Source organism: Cynoglossus semilaevis, chromosome 8, assembly GCF_000523025.1.
Source record: "Cynoglossus semilaevis isolate Cse_v1.0 chromosome 8, Cse_v1.0, whole genome shotgun sequence".
NCBI lineage: Eukaryota > Metazoa > Chordata > Actinopteri > Pleuronectiformes > Cynoglossidae > Cynoglossus > Cynoglossus semilaevis.
Genome location: NC_024314.1, coordinates 20373147 through 20394103, shown reverse-complemented (window position 1 = coordinate 20394103; position 20957 = coordinate 20373147). Strand labels below are relative to the sequence as shown.

Sequence of the window (20957 nt, the reverse complement as noted above, 5' to 3'; positions counted from 1 at the left end):
TGGTACTTACAGCAGGTGCTAAGCGGTCCGTGGGGCCTTTTCACACTTGGATGGCATATTCAGAGAGAGTGTGTGATTAATGTGAATCAGAAGAAGAGGATGGAGATGTTAGGCTCCAGCTTCGTGGTTGATCTCCATGGTTACTGTAGGAGAAAGAGGGGGAAATAAGTTAATTCCAATAAGTGCCACTTCAATGCTTTAACTGGAATTTTCACTTGATTTTTAATACAATAAAATAAGATTCTTTTTTATGGCAGAACAATCGGTATTGTTAATCCACAGTAGTCCTATATGCACAATGGGGGCGCTGCACAGATAAAAGAGAACCACAGTCATATGCTGCGTCTCTGGACTTTACTTCGGGTCATTTATATTGGAGTGTAGTATCTTTATTGTACACATTTGTGTACATTAAAAGTTTGTTGAGAATACAAGCATCTTGTATGCTGTACAACTTAGAAGATGAGGCGTCAGCAGCTCATCTGCCAAACGCTTAAATTCAACATGGCTCCCACTGCCAGAACCAATAAGAACTGTGTATCTCTGCAGAGTAATCTGACCTGTGAATTGCAAATGATATATTTGGAGCTGTAGTCAAAGGCCAGATGTACCAGCTTGTTAATGGGCTATGAAAATAAAAACAATTAGCAAAAAGTCATTATTTAATGATATAAAACTAAGGCCATGATAAATGGGATTCATTTTGTGATTTGATTTCAATTACTGGCTAAATGAGCATTTCTAAAAATAACAGATTTTATTGCACTTCGCTCAGTTTGCTAATTGTTGGAAAATCACTAGAACTGGTGAACACCTTTGATTAGCCTAAAGATGGTTTTGCATCTTTTCATTCCATTCTGACCAGAAAATAGATACAAAGGCATGTTTGAGTGACGGCAGTGAACAAGACAAACTCTGTCGCTTTGTTGTCAGGTAGTATTTGTTTTTCAACAACTTCTGAAGGCAGTTTGAATAAGACTATCATTATACACACCAGAGCCATCGTTAGCAATGTTAGCAGTCCTGGTACAGACACCAGAGCGAGCGTTAGGCACTGCAGTCCTGGTACAGACAAATGGTGTAGCCAGCCCACCACAGACCATGTGATGAGGTTAAGTTTAGCTTAACATGATAGAATGAAAATATTTTGTCTTTATACACGTCTCGGTAGAGCGATGGGATTGGATTTCCTGTCGAGAATATCCTGCTATGACTTTTAGGGTGGAGGCTATTGAGGAATTTTTTTTTCTCTTCTTTTTAACCTTCACGCTGCATTTCTCGGTTTTCAGATGATTGACATTAAATGTTAAATATAAATCGTATATGGGGTGAAATCATCCTAACAATGTATTTCCTGGGGATTGTGCAAAGGTCATACATGATCACCAGCCGCAGATGCTGTTTAAAGGTTAAGGAAGCATCACCGTGGCGGCCTGGGATTTAGGGCTTCTGTCCCCACTTCATAAATTATACAGCCCTGGACGCCTGTAGACCCGTCCCCCTCCTGAGATATACATATAAATATATACAAAATGTACACCTCTGGTATGGCAATCAAAGAAAGTGATGGTGGCTTTTCCTCTCATGCAAATGAAGGTGAACAGAGTCGACTCCCATGTATGCACCGTGTATGAAACGCCATAGACCTGTGAGACCATTATCACATACTGCAGCAACACCCTCACCCATCACACCTCTAACAGGCTGCACCTCATGTTTAAATGCAAATCTCAGCCCCCAAAGAGCCTTGTAGGAAATACGTACAGTAGTACTTCAAAAATTCCTCCGACCAAGCCCTACCAACGCCACTTAGTGCAGCGTTGTTTCCCGTTTTACAATGCGGAGAATTAATGTAGATTTTAACTTAAAAAAAAAAACTACTGGAGAAGTTGCAAGAGCAGCAGGAAAGGCAGGAGCAGCCGATGGAGAGATAAAAATCTCCCGAGGCTCCTCCAGTGTTATTACACTAAGCCTGGTGGAGAGATGCAGAGCCACGATAACAACCTGTGTTTACAGCATGTCGCCGCGCAGACGGACGCATTAAACACCACTGTTCGCTGTTATGAATAATCGCAGATTATAAGAAGGCATTGCTGTGTCTAAATATGGCACAGCTGACTTCAACAGGAGAAGCGAGGTTTGATTCTGCAAAGAAAACCAGGTTTAAAAGCTGCATGGCATCATTCGCTCAAATCGTGTTTTCTTAATGCTCACTCTGTACCTCTGGATGTCATTCATCGTGGTAATAGGAGGAAGATTGCACAAACATAAGTGGATTTAACGGCTAATGATTGGCTGAAGGTTAATGTGTTTATTAGTATAATATATATAAATCGTTGAGATTCAATCGAAAAGTGGTTTCAAATTTCTTGAGCTGTTTGGTTCCCTGCTCGTCAACAGTAAAGGACTTCTCATAAAGATGAGACATAGTTGACTGGGAATAGCTGAGGGTTGCGGCCCCATCTGGACCAGTGCGACTGTAAAATCCAAGGTTATGTGAGCGGGGCGGGGTTTGTTCCTTCCAAACACGTCTTGACCCGGGTCTCGTCTTTATCCACACTCCATCACCTTAATCTCTAAAGAATCACCTCTGGCTCCAAGGAGATGAGGTAAGGGAGGGTGGACGTGAGGAGGGTGAGGGTGAGGGGTGTTCTTATTTAATAAAGGGACGACCTGTGAGGCACACAGCCATCGCTGAGGAAGGAGCTGTAAAAAATGTGTACTTTTACTCTGTGGCCCATATGTATTACCCATAAACTCTGTATCAGCATACTGACTCTTTAATGTATCACCACGCTGTCAACGGTGTCTCTACGACTGTAGACTTTGTTTTGTATCAGCTTTTCTGATTGTACTGAGGTTGCAGTGCTGCTTTTTTTTTTTTTTTTTTGCTTCTGTCTCACCCCTTCCTTTTTTTTTTTTTTTGCTTCTTTCTCACCCCTTCTTTTTAGCCTCTCTTCTCTCCCCTCTGCTGTCCCCAGCGTTTTACCCAATCACTCTTTGCCGAGGGAGACTGTTGAACACTTGACTCTTGGAGAAACTCATTTTCTCCAGTGGGTAGTGCTGTTTCTTCCAACGATCCAAAAACCCTAAAGGCTTGTGTACCAGTATCTTCTACTCTTGTACCACTGAAAATGTTCATATTTGTTATTTTCACACTGACAGCTGCTAGAAGGCGCTGGTGCAACTTATACTCAGGAGTGACTTATATATGTTTTTTTTCTTATTTATTATGAATTTCTTTTGACTGGTGCGACCTACAGTATACGTAATCCAGAAAATCAATATATATTTTTATATTTTCCTTGATGTATTTTCATCATTATATTGTACATCTATCAGCACTTATTTGTTGTTCTGGTCCAGCGTTATTCATAAAAAGTTATTTTTGTATCACAAGTATTAGGATTAATTCATTAATCATGACCATTGCTACTTTCAAAAAATATTCAAAATTATCTTTTATCCATTATTTTTATGCAGATGATAATCATATAACATACATCGTTACATTTACATAGAAATATATTACAGCAGGTGACAATTGGAAAATGACAATAGCCCAGCACTCAGAGCTCCATTTGGTCTCCTCGGAGATTAAACCGTTCATATTACAATTTTTTCTACTTATCCAAACGTCACCCCACAGCAGCCATGTATGAAATTGATGACTTTATGTCTGATTAGCTCTGAATCCCAAAGAGATCTCCTCCAGAGTCCGGCCTTAACGGTCTCATAGACGTTAAAAAAAGATACATTTGTACCGCCGTGAGGCGTCAGCAGCAGTTCAGAGAAATCTCCTCCAAGAGCAGATGCAATAAAAGCAGCCTTCTAGAGGTTCCATTTTTAAATACTCCGAGGGGGGAGTGTCTGTAATGCAATTTCCTAGTACTTGGTGTTCCCTGCCTGCAACCATCAGGGCTCCCCCTCACAAGTGTGGGCTGTTGCTTCATTGCAACATCAGCATTATGGCTGGAAAAGACGGAGGAGCTGCTCCTCCATCCTCGTACGTGGTCAAAGATCTCCGTGGACATCTACGCTCGCTGTTTATTATCAGCGTGAAGCCCACGTCCACGCCGGGGGGTGGAGGGCCGGGGGAGGTTATGATGTGTCTGAGTGAAAAAGCCTTGATTATGTAACAGTCTGAAAGGCTGCCCGTCGGCTTATTATGCAGGTCGGTGCATTAGTTTCCCATTTCTGCGTCTCTTACAGGACATACGGGCCTGATAATACAATAGACGTGGTTGTGAGTGCAGGATGCCGGAGATACATGTCAATTTTAGCTAATGCGTTTTTAAATTGAGACATTGATAATAAATCATTCAAACGCAAAATTATTAATGCCACTCTAGACATGGGCCACATGTAAGTTGTTTGTGGACAGGAAGTGGCGGCCATGCCGAGAGTTCGGCATCCATGGTATAGAGTTTTTCCACACAAAAAAAGTTACTGGCAGGCAGCCAGTCACGGAATTGGCGTGGACCAGATTTGGCCTGCGGGCCTTAGGTTTGACATTTGTGATTTAGAGCTGTGAGTTGGTTTTAGAGACAAACCTTCATCCAGAAATATGTGACCGATCACTTTACTGACACAACACAAAAATCCCATGACTTTCAAAGTCTCATATTAGACTAGAAAGTTTACTCCGCCCCTCTGGGGTCGACACAAGCAGCGGTGTCCCCTCCACACCCCCACCTCCCACATCCAAAGCCCTTACAAGGAGCTGACTGCACTAATTACAAAGGGGAGGAGGGTTATTTGCTCAGGAGGTTTCCCCATTTCAAGGCTCTGACATGGCTGTTCCTGTTCAAACTGACGCGTGTCGTGTCGAGTCGTTAACAGGTCGTCACACTCTTGAATTAATATTAAATATGAAAGGTTATAGGTCATTACAACCTAACAGCTGTAGTTGTTTTTTAACGGTCAATTTTCTGATATCCATGTTTGAGACATGAATGCTAATTGGATATTGATAAGATTAAAAAAAAAATGAAAGGTTGAATTTCCAGCTGCTTCCTCACAGTCCTTAATCATTCAGTCACCTAGTAAACCTGAGTATCCAGACGGACAATTAACCTCTAATTCAGTGGTTCCCAACATAGGGTGCAGAGATATAGGGGTAAAGTAAATTACAATTCATTTTTACATTCTACAGTGGGTTTTAAATGTTTTTACTTATTTATAGGGATGTCCAATAATATCGGCCGACGGATATTATCAGCCCGATATTGGCATATACTATAATATCTGTAGGAATCGTTATAGTTTTTTTTTACTTTGATAATGAAAACTTGATAACCCAACGCCGGCGTTTCATCAAATTATGTGTGCCCTAAAAATTGTTTTGGGGACAAACAGTTGTATATTAACGTGAAAGTCACTAGATGGCAGCATTGCAGCTCATTTAATTAATCTCATACTTTTACAGTGGTTTGTACATATTACTAGTAACTTCACATTGTTCAACCCTGAACATACAAACTACAGATGACCCAATGATCAATTCAATAACATTTCAAATGTGCTACGTCAGCTAGTTAGGAATTTACAGAAATGAATGGAGGTTCAATGACTCAGGGCCGACATGAATGCTGGCTCAGACCAAGCGGAAACACTTTAATGCAGCAGGTCAAAGCTGCAAGGTCACGACACCTCCGTCGTACAACAGAGCGTGTCGTGTTTGTTTTTATTAATTCTTTCCAAAAAACGTCTTCCACCTCATCCCAATTTTTGGCTTCCCCGTTAGGCAAACCATTGTCACTACCACAGATTTTCTCACTGCGTTTCCGACTTCCCATGTCTGAAAAGTACAACATCTCTCTATGGTCAAACAGTCGTGATGTCACTTCATATACCACGTTTTTATGAATGTGACTTCGGTTCAACTCATTGGTTTCTCACTTTTATGATAAAGTGACATTTGTGGGACGAGGAAAAACAGTCGGACAAACATGCCCGACGTTCAAGCGATAGGTTAATACAAAACATAAATAATAGTTTCTCCTCTGCGTGACACATTTCTTTTTTAATTTGTCGACACGACCTTGTTAATTAATTACCTTGAATAACGCAGCGTAATCTCTGCACAGATTCATCTTCAGAGTTCAAATTCATCATAAAAGATTTAGTCGTCGCTGCGAGCTCCTGACGTTATTTCACGATCGCTCCACTGCTTTAATGACAAGAGTGTGAGCACACTGGGATTTCTGAAAGACTGAGGTTCTTTTAGTGCGCGCAAATAATGGAGAAAGGAACTGATTCTCTATCATTTGAGGCACATTCTCGTGTCGTCCTGTCACCGAGTAGAAACAGAGCAGCAGAATAAGAGAATGGAGGTCCCGCTCACTGGTCACAGCTCCTGAGCAGTCACTGATATTTCAGAACCCTGCAGAAGGAAGAGTCTTTACCCAAGATTAACGATGTGTGTGTCTACAATATGAGGGGAAAACTCTGAAGCATGGAGATTCGAGGTGCCGTGGAAAATGTTAAATCCACCGAGTGTGTCGTTGTGTTCACGTGAAAGATGAACAATGTGCGTGTTTAAACTGCCCCAAAAATGAAGCAATAAAAGTCCACCCAAGCACAGGTCACGTCATTTGGAGCCAGTGCTTGAACAGCAGTGATATTAGAGTGCTTTCAACCGCGGTAACAAAGCCCTGCTGCCAATCCCAGAGCTCGCTGGCAAACAGCTCACTGACTGATTCCAGTGCAGGAAGCAGATCTGGACCGGAACCTAACTTCCACTCGTCGTAGAGTTTCCAGTCCAGATACTCTCATGCCAAAACCAACGCTGACCTTGATCTTTGTGTTTCTACACAAATGTAAACATGTGGTGTGGAAATCTGCTCAATTAGGATTAAACAAGCTGGAAATGGTCTCACAATGACACCAAAAGAGTCTGCAGGTTCTATTTACCGCAGATATTCCAACCAGAGATCAGTGTTAGCCTTGGTTTGTTACCTTAGCTGCAGAGCCAAAGATTGAGCACCATCAACCACTTTGGCAACCATGGAATTGGTGGTCGAAGAAGCCGTTTTTGTAGCGAAGGTTTGGGGACACAAAACTACTCCACCAAGACAGGTGGGTCGCAGAGGTACGAAGCTACAAAGGTCTTCACTGCTAGCTGCGCTAACATTTCACAGAAAGACACCAAAACCCATTTTCGAGACACCTCCACTTCCAGCATTTAGCCCCACACGGTGCAATTCATTTATGACAGATGTGCTGTCTTTTCACCGCCGCGTGGGTGTGATGACCCTCAGGACACACCTTACAACCATCTGGGTGTGAAATATCCCTGGTAACAAGAAAGTCAGCCAGGTTCCTTCCATGCATTATCTACCACTTATTACTTTGCATGGTTGCAGCAGGGGGCGCTGAAGCTAATCCCAGCTATCAAAGGGCAAGACCAAACATAAGTATAGCAGGGGGCGCTGAAGCTAATCCCAGCCAAAGGGCAAGACCAAACACAAGCAATTTATTTAATTTATTTTTTTTATAAATAAAATAATAATATCACATGATAAAGTTGTCTTTCATTTTAGAATGTGTGGTGACTACAGAAAGAAGAAAGAGTTAAAGCCCAGAGACACAACTAAGGCTGCAGAATGTCACTAAATGTATGATTTGCCCTTTTCTGGAGTCATGAAAGAGAGTCACAGCACTTGGTCTTCATCTTTTGCCAAATTTGTAATTGCTTTTTCACTTCCTTTGTCACACTTTTTTTTTTGTTTTAGTTTTAAGACGACCTGAAGGTTCTTTTATAATCTGCTCTTTATTATAATCCTTCCAAATGATATTCAGTCACTTTTGAAGTTGAACAAAGCCTGTTGGATTTCAGCCTTCAAACTGAAACCATGAAATCCCTTTTATCGGACGTAAACATGGCAGATATTGGCCTTGTCTTTTCGTAGTACGTCAGCAGTGACAGCTTATTAAAAATATCTGTTTGCGTTTATGTGGCGACTGAAAGAGATAAAGGGGAATTATGTGCTGTGTGGCGCACCTCCAAAGTAGAAGTGATCTCTTTTGGACCAGATATGAATGAAGGTTAATGGCAACCCTGTCAGGTTTCCTCATCTCTAAGGTATGTTGTCGAAGTACTGAAGTACAAGTGGATTCATGCTCCTGTTTCACTGACTAATTATGGAGCAGTAGAATTTTGTTTCAGAATTGATAGAACATGTTCAGGAGGAACAGAATAAATAACATTTTGTTTATACTTTGTGTTGAGCTGACCCTGAATTGATAGAACATGTTCAGGAGGAACGGAATAAATAACATTTTGTTTATACTTTATGTTGAGCTGACCCTTTATTTTTTACGACAAAAGTACTTGTTCTGTCAAGTATCTAATTTCAATACAAGTCATTGAAGCACCTTTAGAAGCAGCACTTGTGTTTTTAACGTGCAGTGCTTTACAGACAGATTTACCTCACAGTTCATTTGTGAGAGAATTAATGTCGCAGATTAATTATCATAGTTAACTCATAACTGGGGCAGTGGTGGCTTGGTGGTTAAGGAAGTGCACTTGGGTCCGGAAGGTTTTAGGTTCGAGTCCACCAGCTGCTCTGAGCATGGCACCGTCCCCCGTTCACTGCTGCCCCCTGTTCACTTTGGTGATGGGTTAAAAGCAGAGGTTCCATTTGGTTGTGTGTGCAGTGGTGAGCTGTGTCACAATGACAAGTCGTTCACTTTCACTTTCACTTTCCCTCATCCAGTTCATTGAAGTAATATGTGAATCTAGGATAATAAAATTAACAATGGTGAATATTGCTCATTTAGTAACTATATATATATTTCTCTAGTTAACGCTCTAATTTTTACTACCCAAATGTATTGTACCTAAAAGTAAAAATAAATGGTATATAATTATTTCACAGGCTGTAATCCTTCGGGTCCTTTGGAAGTCAGAATACTCACAGCCTCCAGATTAATAGCCATTACCTTCCATGGAAGTGAATATTTACTTTCCCCTGTGTCCGTGTGGTTGGTTTTATCTCAGCGCAGCAGAATGCTTTGTGCTCTGTCATCGTGGCCTCCGACGGTGAACTCAAATCCTTCACCACAGGTATGGGAGCGGGGCGTTGGAGAGTTTCGTTCACTGCTGCTCTCTGCTGATAACTTTAACATTTGACCACACATTGTGCTCCACTTATGAAAGCCTGTGCGCAGCGCCGTGCCTCCAAACAGATTCCCCCTTTTTTTTTTGTTCTGGCTCAAAGAGGAGAGCAAAGTGAGGGGAGAGGACGGCGAGCCAAAGGTTCCGGCGCTGCGCGGACTTGATTAATGAGCTTCCCTTATCGGCAATCTGCTTATTCTGGTTGCCGAGTTTGTGTCAGAGGATGAGGGGAGATGAAGAGAATTGCTAACAAGATGCACTTTTCATTCAACTCCGCTGTGGTCGGGTCTGAAATGATGATTCCCCACGGTCAGCGTTTTTTATTAGGTTACAACACGTGAGCGTGTTTTATTATTTTATGAAAAGGTTAAGACAGGGGCCACATTCTATTTTTTTAATCACTCTTTTGAATGAACACAAACTTAAAATACAGAGGGGTTTCGAAATATCTCAGATAGTTTTCTAAGTTACGAGAAAACAACTTTTGCAAGATCCAAGCTCCATTTTCCACTGGACATTGTTGCGCTCACTGTCGGCAGACCAGTCAAATAACTTCTTCATCTGTTTGTTATAGCAGCCAGTGGGCCACATGACACCACCCTCAGATGGTATCTGGGCTACACTGTTCATTTGACAAACCAGAAATTTGAGAGAATCCCAATTGGCGAGTAATCCGAAATCCTACACTAAACCGACCACAAATGCAACTCTCTCCGTCACCTAGCAACATGTTACCCATAATTAATTGGTTGTATGTCTGAAAGTGTTATCACCTTGGAACTTTTGATGTTGAGTTTCAGTTTCACACGAGCCAGAATTTGAACCCACTGGACCAAATAACCGGTCTTGTATTCTACAGTGTGTCATTTCCAGGATGTAGACCTTCTTTTCCTGTAAATGTACCTGTTACCCCCACGGCTCACCTCCTTTAACTCCTCCTCCTTACTTATAAAAAACAAAAATCAAACTGTCATCTCTTTACCAAAACCTCGTCTCCTCTTTAAAATGATCCTTTTAATCGACCTTGTGTTTGCTCTTGTCGGATGCGTACACGGCCAATGGAGCGTTTTCACGGAGCGTCTCCCCATCTCTTCGTCTTTTCCTCCCTGTCTATCCCTCCTCCGCTATTTCCTCCCTCACCAGTTCCTGCCTTTCTCGCCGCAGCCATTTTCCAGAGCGATTCCGGAGGATAATGGCACTCACAAATCATCCGCCGGGCAGTGGAGCCTGTGAAATTGATGTGCCTTCATTTCAAAACAATGGAGGTGCCTTATGAGGGGGTTCTTGTGATGCCATAACTTTAAGCAGCTGACAGGCCCGGGCAGGTGTGTTTTGGCCCCCAGGATGGGCAGTGGCCCAGTGAAAACCCAGCCAGGACAACTTAATCAATGAGCACATGAAGAGCGATGGCAAAGCTGTGGTGTAAGCAACCACCAGACACACTCCATCACTTTTCTCTGCACCAAGCCAGCTGTCAGTTGTTGGTTTGAAACCCAGCCCTCCTTATCTCCCCCCTGAGTTGACTAATGCGCCGCTGTCTCTCTCTCTTCTGCATCCAGTCCAACAGAACCGACACAACAATAAACAACTCACAGGCAAGAAGAATGGCCGCAAAACTTTATATATTCTCCCTTTAACGCTTCAACACAATAAAGTCTGATACTTAGGAGAGTTTCTCTGTGGGTTTTCAAAGGAAATTGAGAAATAAATACTGAATCAGGGGCAAGTGTAAGGCCAGCGTATAAATCTGTGGAGTTTTTTCCCTTGAGGAATGAGTGAGAGCGAAGGAAAAAAAAAAAACACTTTGATTCAAACCCATTAAAATCAATGAAATATTTTTTTCTTCTCTTGAATAAAAAAGCCCCTTATCCATCATACATATTTTAATTAATTTTGCCTCTGCGGTTAATGTCATTTTTGAAAATCTATAACTGTATGGAAAGATTAAAAAGCCACTTGTGCGCTAAAAAGAATTATTGATGACCACGGAGAAGGTCTTTAATTGGAAATTGATTGACTTGGCTGGGTTACACCTGGTCTCATAACATTTCACATCGTTCATACGTTTGATGCTGCCCCCCTCCCCCATCCCCTACGCCCCCTCCATCAGCAGCTCTGCAGCTGGAGAAACGACTCCGTGTTTTCTCGACACATCCAACACATTGCTTCAAAGTGACAGGACAGGGATGAGCTCCACATGACGGATGCAGCGTTCCCAAGCTGTGAGAGCCGGTGAAGGTGCCAAGCCTCGTATCTGTGTTTCACGTGCAGTGAGCTGTGCAAACAAAACTCACTCTGGTGTAAAGAAAACAGAGTAAACTCTAGTTTTTTTCCCCCCTTTCCTTCCTACAGATGGTGTCTCTCTGTAGTGGAATACAACTTTCTGCTGCCGTTTTATGTCATTTCTGGATTTTTCACGTTGAATATGTGCATTTAAATGACACTTCAGATCCACTGCCTTGTTCCGTTGTCTACCGTAGTTGGTTTCGGTCACTGTGAAACTCCCTAAAGACGACAGATGAATGTAATGTTTTCAATTGGCCACACTGTAATTCCAACCAATTCCAAAGATCTAACAGCTCCGTGCCTCCTAGCGAGACCCGCCCCTCACTTTGGGAAATTCAGGGCACAATACAGCAATGTCATTCAAAATGATAAATATAAGGTTTCTACACAGCGTTGTCCATGTACTGAGCAGACTCGCCTAAAATTCCTTTAACGGGGGAAAATAGTCAAATTGACTTTTTTGTGCACATGCATACAAATATATTATCTGATTAACCTGAAAAAAGTTATTTATTGTACATAATGTCATTTGGACAATCTTTGTGTTAATATTCTAAACAAGACTTCCTGAATGTAATTGTATGTAAGGGTCAGAAACTTCTCCTGAATGTGCATAATCAAGCGTGTATGCAACGTAGAACACGTTCAAAAACTGCTCCCTAACATCGTACTAACGGACAAGGACTTAGATTTGAGTTGAGGTCTGTAGGTTAAAGGTCATCTGAGATGAACTGATAACTGATAGAGTTGGTTTGTTGTCAGCTGGTCCACAGGTTAGCTCATCTTCAGAATTAGACAAAAGGATCTACTTTAATTACTTTGTGACAAAATTAAACAATGGGAAATGTAAATGATGAAAGCTGCAAAAGTCAACATATATGTTGATGATGTGATTCTTCTTTCATAATGCAAATGAAGTTCAAAGCCAGCATTCGCACCTCGGGAGAGACCCAAATTTAGCTGCTCCATTTTTTCCTACTGGTAACTAAAAATATAACCTGGGAATAATTCCAGCATTTCCATGAAAATTACAAATAGTCAAACTTGCAACCGATTACGTGGACATGGATTAATTTAATTACGTGACGAGAGCCAGCGGTTTGTGAATCGCAGCTCAGATGTTTCATCTGATTTCACCAGCTGTTCTTTTGAGTTTTTATCACCAAATTAAAACTGAAGACGTTTCTGTTGCGGACGTTTTTACACAGATATTTAGCGAATGCAGCAAATGGACAGAATGATTTCTTTTATGTTTTGAAACATGAAAACCGAAACAACAAGACAGATTGCACCAAATCATCTTGGAAATGTACAACACGACATAAAACAAGGCATAAAACACTGTGTGGTCATTTTGATATTTTGCTCATTTTCACAAATGAGAACCCAGTTTTTCTGTAGGATTCGCAAATGAGTTTACAAATACCCAGAATTCATCACTCTGTGAATCCCAGAATGCAGAGAGACACTGCAGCCTCAGTGCTGACAGCAGGAGGTCTGATTCACAGAACCGTTTCACTCAGAAAAATAATTTTCCTTTCATTTGACGTTAACGAATGATCTCAGAGCTCGACTCTGTCATCCCCACGTTCCATTTTTTTTCTTAAAACACAGATCTTTTAAAAAGAATTCATGACCCAGTATCCATTAAAAACTAAACTGTTTGATTTCCAGATCATGTGAAGTGTGTCCCTACCATCTTGCAAGCCATGATTTGTGAGACACTACCATATTTGCCTACATGCTAACATCCGAAATCCATGCTATTTTACACTTTTTCTTAAAATGTGGACACGAATCCATGCTATTTTACACTTTTTCTTAGAGCTCGCAAAATGTGGACACATTTATATAAACAAAGCAGTACCACCTGAAACCATGAGGGGCAGTGTTGAACAACGACAATAAAAATAAAGCAGCAAGAAGAAGACAACTGAGGAACAACAGGAATAGAACATCATCACCACCTCCTCCCTGTCACCATGTTTTTATTGTGTGAAAAACTGATGCTGCCCGGAAATAAGCGAACTCTGCACTGCCCCCAGTGGATATAATGATTAATATTCATATCAGACATCAGGCTAGACTGGAAGTGATGTTTAAAAGTAAGGAAACTATTGCAGTACATAAAAGGAGCAACAACTGTACTGCATACTCCTCGCAAGGAAAGACTTGGATGAGGACGAAGACGAGGAGTCCGAGTTTGTCATGAAAAACTACAGATTTCATTATGAGCCACTTGTTTGATTTATATCCTCTACTCGTGCATTATCATTGAGTCTGCTTTTGTGAAATGTCACCAACATAATATGGCTTCTCCGAGAACTGTTTTCAAAGTTCTAACACGTACCGTTACGTAATGGACTCCTTTTGGCCGGCTTCTTTGTTTTCCATCTTCTCCTTTAACAAATGTTTCTTCTTTCTTTTTTTTTTCCAACACAAATGTCACGAAAAGGCCAAAAAAAAAGTTTGAAGATGTCACAGCTGGCAAACGACAGCATCCATACTTAATCTTCTAAATCTGAGGGAGATGTGTTTTGAATTTGCCTGAATAGATTCATTTCATCAGTGGACAGACACACAGACACACACACACTCACACACTCAGTTGGTTTGTTTCTTCATGCAAACAGTGTGCACCTCAGACCTAATAAAGTTGCAGGTTCTTAAATGGATTAGGCATCAAGCTGCAGGAGCACGAGTGAGCGCAGCAGACGGAGACCGTCTCCGTGATGAAGAGAAGACATGCATGGCTGCTCTGTAGACTTCACGCAGACCAGCACCTGACAGGAGAAACCAGGGGACTGTAGAAAGCTTTGTGGAGGCTGTGGGGGGGCGGAGGGGGACTCCCCTCGACCGCCGATGTATGTACGCACGACAGCCAGGGTCAGACATTGCGGGCTGTAAATGCAGCTGTGAGCGGAACGACAGGCAGAAGAAAACACCTCACCATGAATGGTGCACATCTCCTCCTGTCAGAACCAACCAAAAGGAGGTGACGGAGGTCAGGCTGGTGAAGAAGGCGCAGCCAGAGAGGTTGTCAATGCTGCTGACAAGGAGATGGATGAGCTGATTACTTTAGGGAGGCCACGGTCCTACAAACCCCATTACCAGACAGGACGCTTCTCCTCAAAATAAAAAAAATACGATGAAAATTCAAATGTGTTGTTTAGTGATGTAATGGAAAATGTATTTGTCTGGAAGATTCAATATACCAGCATGCACTTCAATCAGCGTCCGCAGAGAGTATTACTTCTTGCAATTTAAAGTTGGTTAAGCCTGTTTCTGCAGATCAGGTCAGTTGTCTTCAACTGGCATCCCGGGGGCTTCCATAATTCTATAATGAACATCACAAAATAATGTTCGACAAAAATGCAATTTTTTTGAACCCCAAAGTGCCTGTTAAGAACAAAGAACTAAGCCTAACCTTTAAAACCAGATCTGGACTGCATGCAGGCCAGTCTAGCTAACAGACGCACCGTATTGTAATTTGTAAAATGTGCGAAAAAAATCGGTATTGTTCCTGATGGAGTCTTCGGAAAATTATCAAAGGACCAATACCGGAATGATACGGATCATGAGTATCAGATCAATGCAGCCCTAGCTAAAAGTAGTTTTTTCTTCCTCGCAGGTGGTCAACCATGGTAAGACCACTACTTCTTGTGTTTCTCGTCTTTACAAAATGATTGCGAAGAATCTCATCTGAGGCCAGAATTGCCTGATTTTCCAACTGTGCTCTGTGTCCAAGAACCGATTCTGATCCCAGTGTTGACATCACCGTGGCTTCCTGAAGGCAGCAGCTAAATTATACTGCCCCCAAATCTCTGCATGAAAAGGACAATTATTGCAGGAGCATGAAATGGTGAAGAGAGGAGCAGGGAGGTAAAGGATCAGGAGAATGATGAAGTGGTGAAAGATAGAGTGTACGTGTGTGGGACAGGAACGGAGGACGCACGAGAAACCAAGTGACCAAATAAATCACCCGCCAACAGATAATTGGACGAGCTGCACTCAGGAGACGGCCGCCGCGCCGTGAAAAGTGACACCGTGAATTGCAATTAACTCTGAGGAGAAGGAGGAGCCCTGGGGTTTCGTTCCCTCCGGATTCATTTGTCGGCTGCGATACCTGACAGGACGGTCGTCATAACCAATCGGCTGCCCTGCACCAATCATCATCATCGTTTAACTGTGTGATTGCATGTCTTTCTCCAAGGAATAAGTGTTTAAGGAGAAATTCAAATCAATGTAGAATATTCTGATACAAAAATGACTCTGATGTACAGTGTCTGGCTCGGGGCCCCACAGTGGCATTTGGAAAGGATTTATTCGGACCCTTTTTAGAATTTATCGTTTTATGCCTACAAATTTATTGTTTGTAGTTTTGTACTTTTTGGTTTATCTTATTTTTTCAAACTGCAATATTGTCGGTGTTGCATTTTTTTATTTTAATTTTTTTAATTAATATTGTTAAACACTGCTAGTGTTTATTTAATTTTTCTGTTCTTTTCTTTTTTCCCCTAATTAATTGATTTATATCAAGCTAAAGAGTTTAGTAAAATTTTGTCTAACGGATGAATATTAATATTGTTAAACACTGCTAGTGTTAATTTAATTTTTCTGTTCTTTTCTCTTTTGTCCTTTATTAATTGATTTATATCAAGCTAAAAAATTTTGTAAAATTTTGTCTAACGTATTAAATTTTTTTGTTTCTATTTGAAAACAACCAAAATGAGTTTACATTATCCCAGCAGATAGAATCCACCCTCTGCGCCCCCTCCCTGCCCTCGTCTTCCTGCAGTGTGTAGAGGAGTGATTCTGTGTGCTTTATGTTTATTTGCTGAGCAGTTCCACAGTTTACAGCTCCCAGAGTTATTGTCCTTCTGGTCAGAGCAGCTCAATCGTCTCTTGTCTCCGTAGGGTCCTGAAGCAGCAGCGTCCCCACGGCCCAACGGCATCCCATAATAACACAGGGCCAACGTCCACACCCTTACATGCAATTTAAAGATAACATCACGCTGCTGAAGCAAAAGCAAATTTACCTCATAACGGGAAAGATTCCACCCGGCTTAAAACTTCCATCAGAACAGACACAAAGGGAAATAATTAGGTGTTGTATTAAATTAATCTCTCTTTTCCTTTTCTCCTATTTATTTAATTCCAAATTTTAGTGTAAAAAAAACTAAAATAATGATGGTTGGAGATCCCTAATAAACACAATTATATTTTTTTCTACCTTGACACAAACTTTAAAAATTAACTTCTTTGTTAATATAACCTTTAATTCTGTTGTATTTAATCTTTCGGGTTATTAGCAGGATGTAATTGGAAATGGATTAGTTTTCTAATCGGACTAATGAGAAACCTGCAGAAAATTTCCGACAATGAAAGTTGTCAGAGCGTCCGTCTGTCTGCCCTCCTGTCCTCCTCTGTTTCTGGGTTAATCAGTGTCATCACTCTCACCTGTGTCCTGGTAGTCCCTGCTCGTTTGTCTCCCTGCTGTCACCTGGTGCCAGGTGTAAATATACCAAAGTATTTTGCTTTGCTACACTTGAAAAGAACCCATTACTATTACTATAAACATTCAAATGCAGTGGGTTTTAGTGGCGGGAATTTGCAGTTTACTCATTCAAATGGATCATGGAACGTATGCCGCTTGTATTTGAATTGTTAACTTAAATCAAGTAGTTGCAGATTGGACGTAAGACTTGTCCTTTTTTGCCTCAAGTTATTTAACGTTACTGACTAACTTTTACTCCAAAAAAACATTAAATCACAGTATTTTCTGGCCTATAAGTCTCTCCAGAGTATAAGTCGCACCAGCCAAAAAAGTTTGGATTCAGGTTAGCAGCTGTCCATGCGAAAATAACAAACATGTAAATTTTCAGTGTTACAGGAGTAGCCAATACTGGTACACAAGCCTAGAGTGCCCTCTAGAGGCTGAAAATAACAAACGTGAAATTATATCTTTTAAAACATAAGTCGCATCTGAGTAAAAGTCGCAAACCCAGACAAAGGATGAAAAAACGTGCGACTTCTAGTCTTTTATTTTACTCAAGATTTTCAGGTAGGTACTTAAGGCAAGTAAAAATACTTTTACTTAATACTTAGTACTTTTTTCACCTGTGCTCCCGTCTCAGCTCGTCCTTTCTCAGATCATCGGTCTGTTGAGGGTTTCTTGAGGTTCCTCATTCCTGTTTTGAGATTTTCCTGAATGTGTTCGTTTCTGCCTGGTCCTGGAATTTAAGTTGGGACTGTTAAAATAAATAGTTTGCACCTCATCTGAGCGCTGCACTTGGTCCCAGCTGCTTCCTGACTTCACTAGAGTTTACACGTATCTCCGTTAATAAGGCAATAAATACGATGAAAGCCAATGAATAGGAGTCTGAAAATAAATCTACATTCTCAGCTCGGTAATTGTAGAGGAAACGTTATTAGAGTGAAAGACTTGATGTCAGAGCTGAACACTGTATACCACATCTGATGTTTCATTACCTGTGGTTTAATATGTACAGAATCTCATGTTTCACTTTGCAAAGTTAGAATGAAAATCTGAACTTGTTGTTGGCATTTTGTTGAAGGTTTTTTAAGGTAGTTTTATTCCGAGGGGGCATGGAGGGGGCACAGCGAAACCATTTATTTTAATTTCAAATTAGTTTTATTTATTTGTTGGGAAAACAAATGATGGGTTTGTTGTTTTATTTCCTTTGTAGGAGTGACTGTGATGTCACAGTGTAGCTCACAGTAGACAAGAGGAAGGAGTTCAGGGCCAACAAGAAAATTAAACGAAGCTTCAAATCTGTTAATTACAAAAAACTTTAGTTTAATTTGGGTTTTCAAAAGTTCCTTCAGTTTAATGTATTCCTGTTTTCTATAATGAAAAACGACATCACTATTCATGTTCTGGAGGTTGGGAATTGTCTAATTTATGTGGCAAAGTTTTTTTGGCAACTCTGGAGTCTCCCGAGGCACAAAGGGCTTTGGTTTGTATTATGTTTCTGGGAATGTTTTCCTTCCTTTTATTAAAATTCGAGCTCTTAAAACTAGGGACTAAGGAAAGAAAAATTAAAAATTCAAGACTGATTTTTGACTTCAGCCTGTTCAGCCGCAGCGTCCAAAAGAAGCGCGGCGCTGAGCCAATTGATACCCCTGTCCCATCGACACGGCTAACGGCTTCCATTAGGAGGTGACCGGCGGAGTCAGACTCCCATGATTCCCATGATTTGGTGGCCATGTTGCAGCACAGCAGTGTTTTTTTTTATGGTGACACATCAATGACTTAATTTTGAAATTTGACAAAGTCGGTCTCTCCTATTTTTTTCAGGTGCTTTTGTAAATGATTTTCTAGGAAATGGAACCATATGGTTTAATACTTTTCCAGTTCCAGTGTTGACGGAACTTTTTTTTTGCATGGAATGTTTTGTCCTGATAGTTCATGCATGGTGACATGTTTATTAGGGTTAGTTTACTTTAGTTTAAGGATGTTTTAACCAGTGGTTGGGCTATCATGGCTGACACAGGAATGTTGATTGTTTTTTTGTTTTTTATAATTTCTTCCAAGGTAGTTAAAATTCACAATTCTTTTAATTGTTTAATAAAGTTTTTTGATGAGTTGATAGAAGTAATTTAGGAAATTCCTGTGATGGGTAGAATGTGAAATGTATGTTACTTGAATACAGACTGTAGTTACTGCAAAAATTTTTATTAACTATTCTCAAAGAGTCTTCTGAAGAGTCTTTGAAAGTCCACCGACTCCACAGGATTAAAAGCAGATGTCACCAGCTGAGAGATAAATGAGCACACCTTCAGCCCCCGACGTCTCTCATCTTCAGTCAAGTGTAGTTTGCTCAAAGTCCAGCAGTGAAGAATGGATTCTACACCTCTGTCCCTGCACCAGTAAAATCTGTCGAGCGTGAGAGTCACGTTGGACGGCTACAAAAACTCCAAGTTGCAGGAGCTACAGCAGAAAGGTTTTTGCCTTTAAAATTTTCTTTAAAATATATTTCTGTTCATTTAAAGAAAAATTTACATCAAATTATTTTTGCTCAATATTTCATTTAGTGTTTTTAATGCCACGGTCATTTGGGCTAAATTTACCGGCTATGTTTGTTGCATATTTTAAAAACTACATTATTTTTTTAACCAGAGTTTTAACTTTATTTTAGCCCTAATAGTCCGCAGCATTTACTGTTGTTGATAACATAGAATCACTTTTGATGCTAACACTGAGAAGCTAACTCGGTTTGACAAAACCTAGCATTTTTTGGATAATATTTATCTTTTAAGCTGTATCTTAGTTAGATTGTTTGTTAGGACTTAATATTTTTAGACATCGTGACTATTTTTAAACTATTTTTTTAGTTTTTTTAAGCTAGCTAAAAGCTAAAATGAAGTGCTGTTGGAAGTCAAATTATTTTATTTATTTTTTGCCAAAAACAGGAGCCAGCCTTAGAACTCCACTTAACAGAAAAATGGGCTTTTTCACGAGTCAATCCACGGAAATGCTCCAAAAAACTGAATTTGTTTCCTATTTATCCACCACATTTTATAAACCCTGTGATCCCCGCATGAAGTCACGCTCAATTTTTTTGCCCTAAAATCTCTCTTTTGGAAAATCTCCCCCCAGAAAAGTGTGACAAACCACTACAGTAGCGATATGACTCGCGACCTCACTGTGGTTTATGATCAGACATGTCTTCTCTCAGCTGTGACTGTTTGTGAGAGGCCTGTCAGAAAGAGAGGGCCATCAGAGAGTGTGAGCACGGGGCGGCGAGAGCCTCACACTGCGAATCCCACCCCACAGTGTGTGTTTGTGTTCCACTGACACAGTGTACTCTGGACTCTGTCGGCAGTGCTGTTCCTGTCAATTCCAATAACAGTGTTTCAAATAGGCTCCTCGCTTCGAAACAGCCTGTCAGCTCAACGGGGGTGGAGGGATGGAGGGGTGAATGGGGGTGGGGGGTGGCAGGAGTTCAAAAAGAGTGTTTTGGAAAATTTCACAAAAGGCACGAGACAAAGTTGGACAACCGCCCTAGATGTGTTCAATTTTCCATCTGGCTGGCATTTGCCTTCCAAATGTCAAATCATTCACCTGAACGAACCACAAAGAACCTTCCAGCATCCTCCTTTGTTGATGTCAGACCGGTGAGGAGCAAATCTCCTGATTGTGTCCAGAGTCCACTGGACTCTTAAGGTTGAAGGCCAAAGGTATGAAGTGAGAGAATCCAGGTCAGTGTCCCAGAGACACACAGGTCAACATGGGACAATCTCCCGACACGTTTTAGTCACGTTTTATCCCGAGCGCGAACCTCGTGACATCATGCTTACTGGTAACCTGAAATAACACCGCTCCACTGCACGGGCCAGTGATTTCATCCCAAATCTGCCGCAGCAAAATCAGGACGCCCATTTTTGCTGAGAGGTGAAGAAAAATGAGAGGAAGATGGCCACACCCCCCTCCCCCAGCAAATGAGACAGCTGTATTTACAACCACTATCTGGCCTCCGTCTCTGTTTTACTTTTACAGAAACAATGCCGACAGTGTGTGTAAATT

The 20957-nt window shown here is 41.1% G+C and overlaps 1 protein-coding gene across 2 annotated transcripts in view; it reads right to left on the bottom strand.

The window, feature by feature from the left end:
* chrm2a (cholinergic receptor, muscarinic 2a) overlaps positions 1-20957 on the bottom strand; it is a 72946-nt gene that overhangs the window by 40974 nt on the left and 11015 nt on the right. Inside the window, exons 1-2 of one of the 2 annotated variants that reach the window (XM_025057699.1) lie at positions 8947-10733; positions 11-143 (exon numbers count right to left, since the gene is read on the bottom strand). The gene's annotated coding sequence lies outside the window, so the exon portion shown is untranslated. Of the gene's footprint in view, positions 1-10; positions 144-8946; positions 10734-20957 lie in introns of those variants that run through there. The other variant, XM_025057698.1, reaches the window with a different exon arrangement.